Consider the following 7,461-nt stretch of genomic DNA (forward strand, 5'->3'; position numbering starts at 1 on the left):
CGGCTACCAGACACGCAGCGCGCCCCGACGTTTGCCACCTTCCCTTCCCCGCTCCCCGCCACTGATGCTCCAGCGGGGACTGCCTGCCCGCGCGGGCCCGGGATGGTGGAGACGCCTACCGCCACAGTGTCCCCACCCCGCCAGGGAACGGCTGATGCTGTGTCATCCACGTCGCCCTCCAAGGCGTCAGGGAAGCCACATGCAGTATCTCTTTCTCTCAGAGGGCTCCTGTTTCGACTCTGCGAAGAAGGAGCCCTCCTCCGATCCGCTCTCCATCCCCGCAGTTCCTGTGGCCCTCGAAACCTCGGCCCAAGTTATCCGGAGCTCAGAGAAAATAGGCCCAGGCTGCGCTTCCTCCGTGGAGCGGCCGGCGACCAGGTTCCAGCTGCCAATCTCTTCCTCCCCAGGTTCTGAACCGGGCTGTGCAGGGGGTGCTTTAGAAGCATCTTTAGAAAGATAAGGTTGGTGGGGCTTGTTGAAAACAATAAACACCACAAATTCTAAAGTTGAAAGGACAGAGCAAGGGACTATAGAATTAGACAAGATGATGTGGAACAGGCAGAAAGCTGGCCATGCTCGAGGTACGGTGACCTTTGACCCCGGCCCCACCCGCTGGCTTCTCTTCGAACCCTTGAACACCAACGTGGTCAGCCCCACTGTGAGATTTAATTTGAGGCCTTTCTTCAACAGAACTGAAGTTTTCACAGCTTCCAACAAGTATCCAAGTGTCCGTCTAGGGAAGGGACTAGTTGGATGGGTCCTGGCCAAGACAGAACTCTCTAGAACCAAAATCAGGTAGACCATCACCTCTGACAGAAGATCAGTAGGCTAAACCGCAGCTCAACTGATTCAGCTGCTTGCTGTTTCTCTGACTTCCAGGTTTCTGAATGAAGTTTTCTGAACCTGTCCCGTTTCCCAGGGTCTACTGTTTACTGAGGCAAATTCTGCCAAAAAAAATGGTTGCGTTTTTTTTCTAGGCCTTCTCCTCCCCCACCCTCACCCTGTCCCATGTACATTATTGAATTCGTTTAGAAAGACTGCCCTGTCCTGAGGAGACAGGGAGGTCGCCAGACAGTGGCCATAGCTCATAGCCTCTCAGAACTGGGCTTGGGCTTCCAGGGGGACTGCCTTCAGTGATAGGTTTTTAGTAGGAACAGTATGAAAGTTGGAATATTACTTGTGATTTAACTTATTGTGTAAAATACATCGCAACCTCCACAGCTACAGGAATTTTCATAACAAATCAGTACTTCTGTAATACACTGTCAACCTAAAAAAGCAAGCTTTTATTAAAAGTTGCTTTTTTTCGGGAGACAGGCTCTCACTCTGAAGTTCAGGCTGGCCTCTAACTCGAGGCAATCCTCCTGCTTCCTCAGCCTCCCAAGTGCTGGGATTACAGGTGTAGACACCACACACAGCACAAAAGTTGTTCTTTAAAAACTGGATTTTAGGGCTGGGTATGGTGGTGCACACTTGTGAGCACAACCCTTGGGAGGCTGAGGCAGGAGGATCACTGTGACTTTATTTTAGAGGTGAGGGTATGCATATCTCAGTGGTTAGAGCACTTGCCTGCCATGCACAGGGCCCTGGATTTGGATCCCAACACCAGAAAAGAACAAAACAAAAAATCAGTGAAAATTGGATTTTAGCTAGGTATAGTGGCTCATCCTATAATCCAGCACTAGGGAGGCTGAAGCAGGAGATTCAAGTCTTAAATATTTTTTAATTGGCCCCAAGATCCTAATTTCTAGCTAACTAATAAATTTAGAAGTCAAACCACCTGTCCAAAAGATTATTTCATGTACATATTATTTATCCAACAAATATTTACTGAATATCTAATATGTAATAAAGAAAAAAACGAAAGCATCTCACTATGATGAAATGCTGTTTCATACCCAGTAAAATGGCTGTAATAATAAAAGTGAGGCTGGATGTGGAGGCATGTGACTGTAATCTTAGCACTCTGGAGGCTGAGGCAGGAGGATCACCTCGAATTCGAGGCCAGCCTGGACTACACAGCAAAACTTGGTTCACAAAACCAAAATGAAAAAAAGAAAGAAACTCAGACAAGTGCTGGCAAGGATGTGGAGAAACTGGAACCCTCATACATTCCTAGAGGAAGTGTAAAATGGTGCAGCCATTTTCAAAAGTACTTAGCTACTCCTCAAAATGTTAAATGTAAGAATTCCCGTAAAAGCCAGCAATTCTACCCCGAGGTACATAACACTAGAAATGGAAATTTATGTTCATACAAAAATTTGTTCACAGATGTTCATAGCAGCATTATATTCATAACAGCTTAAAAAATGGAAGCAGCTGAGCATCCAGCAGGGGGTGAATATAAAAATAAAACATGGTAGATCCATACGTGGACTGTTCAGCCACAAAAAGGCAAAGATGATTCACACAACACGGATGAACCCTAAAAACATTATGCCACATCCCAACAGAGAGGTAATGCCTGATTTCTTTTACACGAAATATCCAGAATAGGTAAATCCATGGACAAATGAGACTCCAGGTATCTAGGGACAAGGGTTACCCAGGGAAATGAGAGAGGGGGGACCAACTGCTAATGTACAAGGGGCTCCTTGTGGGGGGTGCCACAAATATTCCAGAATTGTGGTTCAGTAGCACAACTCTATACTAAAATGACACTGAGTTTAGACATTAAATGGGTGAATGTTACAGTGAGTCATATGCATCGTGCTAAAGTTGCTATGTATTTATTACATATATGGAATTCTGTGAGCTTCTATAGTGAAGTGATACAAAAACTGGTCATTTATAGTCCATGCCTTTAAAGAGCTGACAGTTGAATCTCTGCATCCACAGGAAGTAAGGAATGCAAACCAACATATACAATAAGTACTTGATGGACACAATCCGGGCCTTCAAAGAGAACACCTTCACTAGGAGTGATCAGAGAAAGCTCCATGCAGGAGAAGGCAGTGGAAGTGGGTCATGGGCAATGGCTAGGAATGTAGGAGATGGAAACTGGGGTTAAAAACATCAGATTGGCCAGGTGTGGTGGTACACGCCTGTAATCCCAGCACTCTGGGAAGCTGAGGCAGGAGGATTGAAATTTGGAGTCAGTTCTGGGCAATTTAGCAAGATCCAACAGCAAGACAAGAATTTTAAAAAAGGTGTTCATGTGAGGGGGATTGTTACACTGGAACGTAGCTCAGTGCAAAGACCTTGGGCTCATTCCTCAGAAACACACACACACACACACACACACACACACACACACAGATTGGTCAATGGAAGACACACATATGTATTATGAACATAATACAAACTGATGCAAAGGCCATATTAGAAAAATTACGAGCCTTGACCTGAAATCAGTAAGGACTTTAGCATGGCTGGATGATGACATATACAGGGACAGCCAGGAGATAAGATGCAAAGGTAAGTAAGAAGCATTTTGAATACCAACCATAGAAACCTCAGGTAGCAGGGGTGGGGGGAGAGAGGATGGAGAAGAGAATGACGGGAATTGCAGGAAGAACTGACTGGGATGCTGACTGGGTCAGGAATGAGGACAGGGCTTGGGGTGTGTGTGTGTAAGAGTCAGGTACCGAGGCCTCAGGAAGCTGGGAGAACGTCAAAAGCAAGAAAGTCAGAGGTGGGAGTGCATTTGAAAGTGACAGAGTAGGTGACTCTGAGTCTTAAGGCAGAAATGCATGGCAAGCAAAGCTGTGCCGTGAAGAGGGCAGTGAAGGAAAAGGACGGGGACAGTGGGTCTTTCCCACTGAACCCCACGGGGCATGTAGGTGTCCCCCAGGCAGAAGGGTGGGGATGTGACTGGAGAGACAGAGGAGCAGGTGAAGCCAGCCCAAGGGCACAGGCGCACAGAGCAAGGTCAGCTTCCTGAACTTTGAGGACCTTGCTCCATGTGGGTTGCAAGACAGGGCTGGAGGAGCAGCCAGGGGGCCAGGTCACCAAGAGCTCTGCCCACCTCAAACCCAACCTGGAGGGAGACTATGAAAGGGCTTAGGGAAAAGGAGGGTGACAGGACCTTGAAGAACATTCTCAAAGGTGACAGGGTGAGACAGGCATTAGGAGAGAACAGAAGAGCGCACCTAAGAAAAAGAAGAGACCCAGGCAGGGCTCACTGCAGAGGTGAGGGCAATGTATAAGCCATAGAGTGAGTAGAACCTGGCTAATTGGGTATGGAAGAAAAAGAAACAAACGCCTGTAGAGTTAGCCAAGAGGCGTGGCACCCAAGGAAGGGAAGCCTCTGCAGCTCGGTCACAGTGTGGAGGTAGGAGGGACCCAAGTGAGGGGAAGAGTGTGGAAATCACTGGGAGACAGGAGTGAAGGAGGGCCGGTCCCTGATGGTGGGCTGGGGTACCCGGATGGATGGGGGGGTCTGCCCCCAGTGGCATGAATCTTGGGGACAGAGACTGAGGTGTGGAAGATGAGTCCCAGAGCAGAAGGAGATGATAAAAGGCCAGTGTAGCTGAACATAAGGTAATGCCTCCATGGGATGGAGGAGGAAGGGAGAGTGACAGGAAGGCCTCTCTTGTTTCTCTAAAGCAGCAGATCGGCTGAGGAAGTGCAGGATTCCCAGGCAAAAGGTGGTCAACCGTGGGATGAGAGAGGGATTTCAAGGCCATCAGCATGAGTGCCGAGGAAGGAGGTTGGCGTGAGTATGGAAGATGGGGGCCAGCGAGCAAGGGGTTAAAGAGTGACCAGCAGAAGAGGAAGTGGAGGCCCTGTGTGCGCTGTTAGAAAAGGGAGGAAAGCAGCAGCAGCCTCGGTGGTGACAGCAGCTCGTTTCACTGAACGCCACCCGCTGTGGACCAGGCCTTGCTCCACCCTCTGTCAGGTAGGCACTGTGATGGTGCCCATTTCACAACTGGCGAAACTGAGGCAGAGAGGTTGCTCAATAGCTCAGCACCACACAGCTGGGGAGGGTCGCCCCAAGAAGCAAACTGGCCACCTAACCCCCACGCTTATTATTGTCATCACTGTTGGCCAACTGAATTAAAACAGTTTACTACTAAAAAAAGAAGAAGAAGCCTGTTTGGAGGTCTTGACTCATCTCCATAAAACGCTCTTGACTGGAGCTCTGCAGAAGGGACGTGATTGTCTGAGCAGCTCGTTAACTGGCCTTAATTGGGAAGATAAGTGAACGTGGTTTTAAGGATTGCTGATTTGGTTTATAATCATCCCTCCCTCTCAGAAACACAAGGCACAGACTTCTTTCTGTTCTCCCAGTATCACAGCCCAGATGTGCAGGAGAAATGCTGAAGCCTTAGCTGGACAGTTTGTGGATCCCAACACACCTCCCTCGGCGATGCTAGGAATGATACTGTGGCAGAAGCCACAGTTTCAAATGTCTACACCAGTGGCTGTGTTTGTTTGTTGGTACTGGGGGTTGACTCCAGAGCCTTCACACTGAGCTACATCTTCAGGCCTTCTTTTTTTAATGTTGAGGCTGGAGGGTCTCACTAAGTTGCTAAGTTGCCCATGTTGGGCTTGCACCTGCCACCCACCTGCCTCAGCCTCCCAGAGAGCTGAGATGGAGGGGTCCACCACCACCACCACCACGCCTGACTTCCACCATTGAGTCTTAACTAAGCAACTCTGATCCCGGGAGATGTTCGGAAATGTCTGGAGGCATCGGGAGGTCACAAGTTGGGAGAAAACTCCTCCTGGCACCTAGCGAGCATGGGATTGTAGGTATGTACCACTACGCTTGGCCCAGAAAATGACTTTGGAAGGAAGGAGTGTGTGTGTGTGTGTGTGTGTGTGTGTGTGTGTGTGTGTGTGTGTGTCTATGGCAGGTTAGACTGGCCTTGGGAAGAAAAGGGGGATAATTCTTATTCTAAGGTGAGAGGGAAGGGGAAAATGTAGGAACATCCTAAGGAATAGTGGGAAAAGGCAAGTTATGGGAGCTGGCATCTGATGGCCTTGAACCTCCAAGGCAGCAGAGGAGGACAAGAGGGAGGAGGAGGAAGTACAGGTAGGTAGGAGACCTCAGCTCTGCTTAGCTTTGTGCCAATGCCAGGTGCCAGGCAGATGGCTACACCAAGCTCTTGGGCTTCCATAGCCATGAGCTAAAACCATCCTCTTTTCTTATACATTTCTCAGACTGTGGTACTTAGTTATAACATCAGAGACCTCAGAAACAATCAGTTCCACTAGCACTTTGATCACAGGCTTCTGCCTTTGGAACTGTGAGAAAATAAATCTGTTGTTTAAGCTTCCCAGGCTGTGGTATTTGGTACAGACTGGAGCTAACTGATACAGGAAGGAGGTGTGCTGAAGGGAACAGTGAGCCCTAAAGAAGGGACAGGAAAGAGCACATTCACACACTGCATCTTCTCTGGGACCTGGAAGTAAGGGAAAGCTCAGAAGTGATTATCAGCCTGGTGTGGCAGTGCACACCTGTTATCCTAGGACTTTAGGGGCTGAGGCAAGAGGTCTGCAAGTTCAAACCCAGCCTTAGCAACTCAGCCAATTAGCAAGACCCTACCTCCAATCAGAGAAGGAAGTGGTATCTGTAAAGACAAACCAAGTTCCCAGTAGGGTCATGAAGGCAGAAGGAGTGCTGGGGAGAAGGCTGGGGATTTGTTTCTCAGAGTGAGACAATCCACAGCCCGGGTGGACGGGACCTCCCTGGAAAGCAGAGACCCGTCTTGCTTCTCCGATGACTTCTCCACCTGGGTGCTGACTCTTAATAAACACGCACTGCAAAAGGCACAGAGGCGGGACAGGCTGGAAGAAGGGTGGGAATGAGCTGCAGGAGAGCTGGAGGAGGGGCTGCCGGGAGCGACAAGGGGAAGCGGAAAGCTGGGAGGCAGCCAGGAAGATGTCACTCGGATTTGCAAAATCTTAGTAAAACAACCAATTAAACTCCCTTCCAGCAGGGCCGTCCCAGGGATGGGCTACTGAGAACACCTCTGTGACCCATATATTTTATTACCCTGCCACCAGATGACTTCAGAAATGCATGATTTCTGGTGGTTACACATTTCCCCTTTTTATGCTAACGATTTGAACTAGGAAATGTTTCTAAAATACGTAATGCACTGCCTTGCTGTATCTCCCTTTTCTAAAAACCAGAAAGATGGTATATGAGCAAAATGACACAATCACAAATTTTCAATACCATTCAACTGTCACTAGTAACTCCTTCGGTGGGGAGGTGCTGGGGTTGAACCCAGGGCCTCAGGCACTCTACCACTCAGCTGTGCCCCCAGCCCAGTGCTAACTTTTATAAACAATATTTCTAACAGGCTGCAGGTGGTCACATCCTCAAGCGACTGTTCCTTTTTGAGGTGTGTAATAGCTGTCTGCCAGCATTCCCTGGGACTCCCCAGTCTGTTCTGTCTGTCTGCTTTTTGTTGTTTCTCCTCCCTCACTATCTGGCTGACCCTTGTCACTTCTTTCCGAAGTCCCTGTGCCTGCCAATAGCAACTTGCTCTTCCCCTACGGATTGAT

The sequence above is a fragment of the Fukomys damarensis genome, unplaced genomic scaffold (genome assembly GCF_012274545.1).
Source record: "Fukomys damarensis isolate Sample0158 unplaced genomic scaffold, DMR_v1.0_HiC HiC_scaffold_10, whole genome shotgun sequence".
Classification (NCBI taxonomy): Eukaryota; Metazoa; Chordata; class Mammalia; order Rodentia; family Bathyergidae; genus Fukomys; species Fukomys damarensis.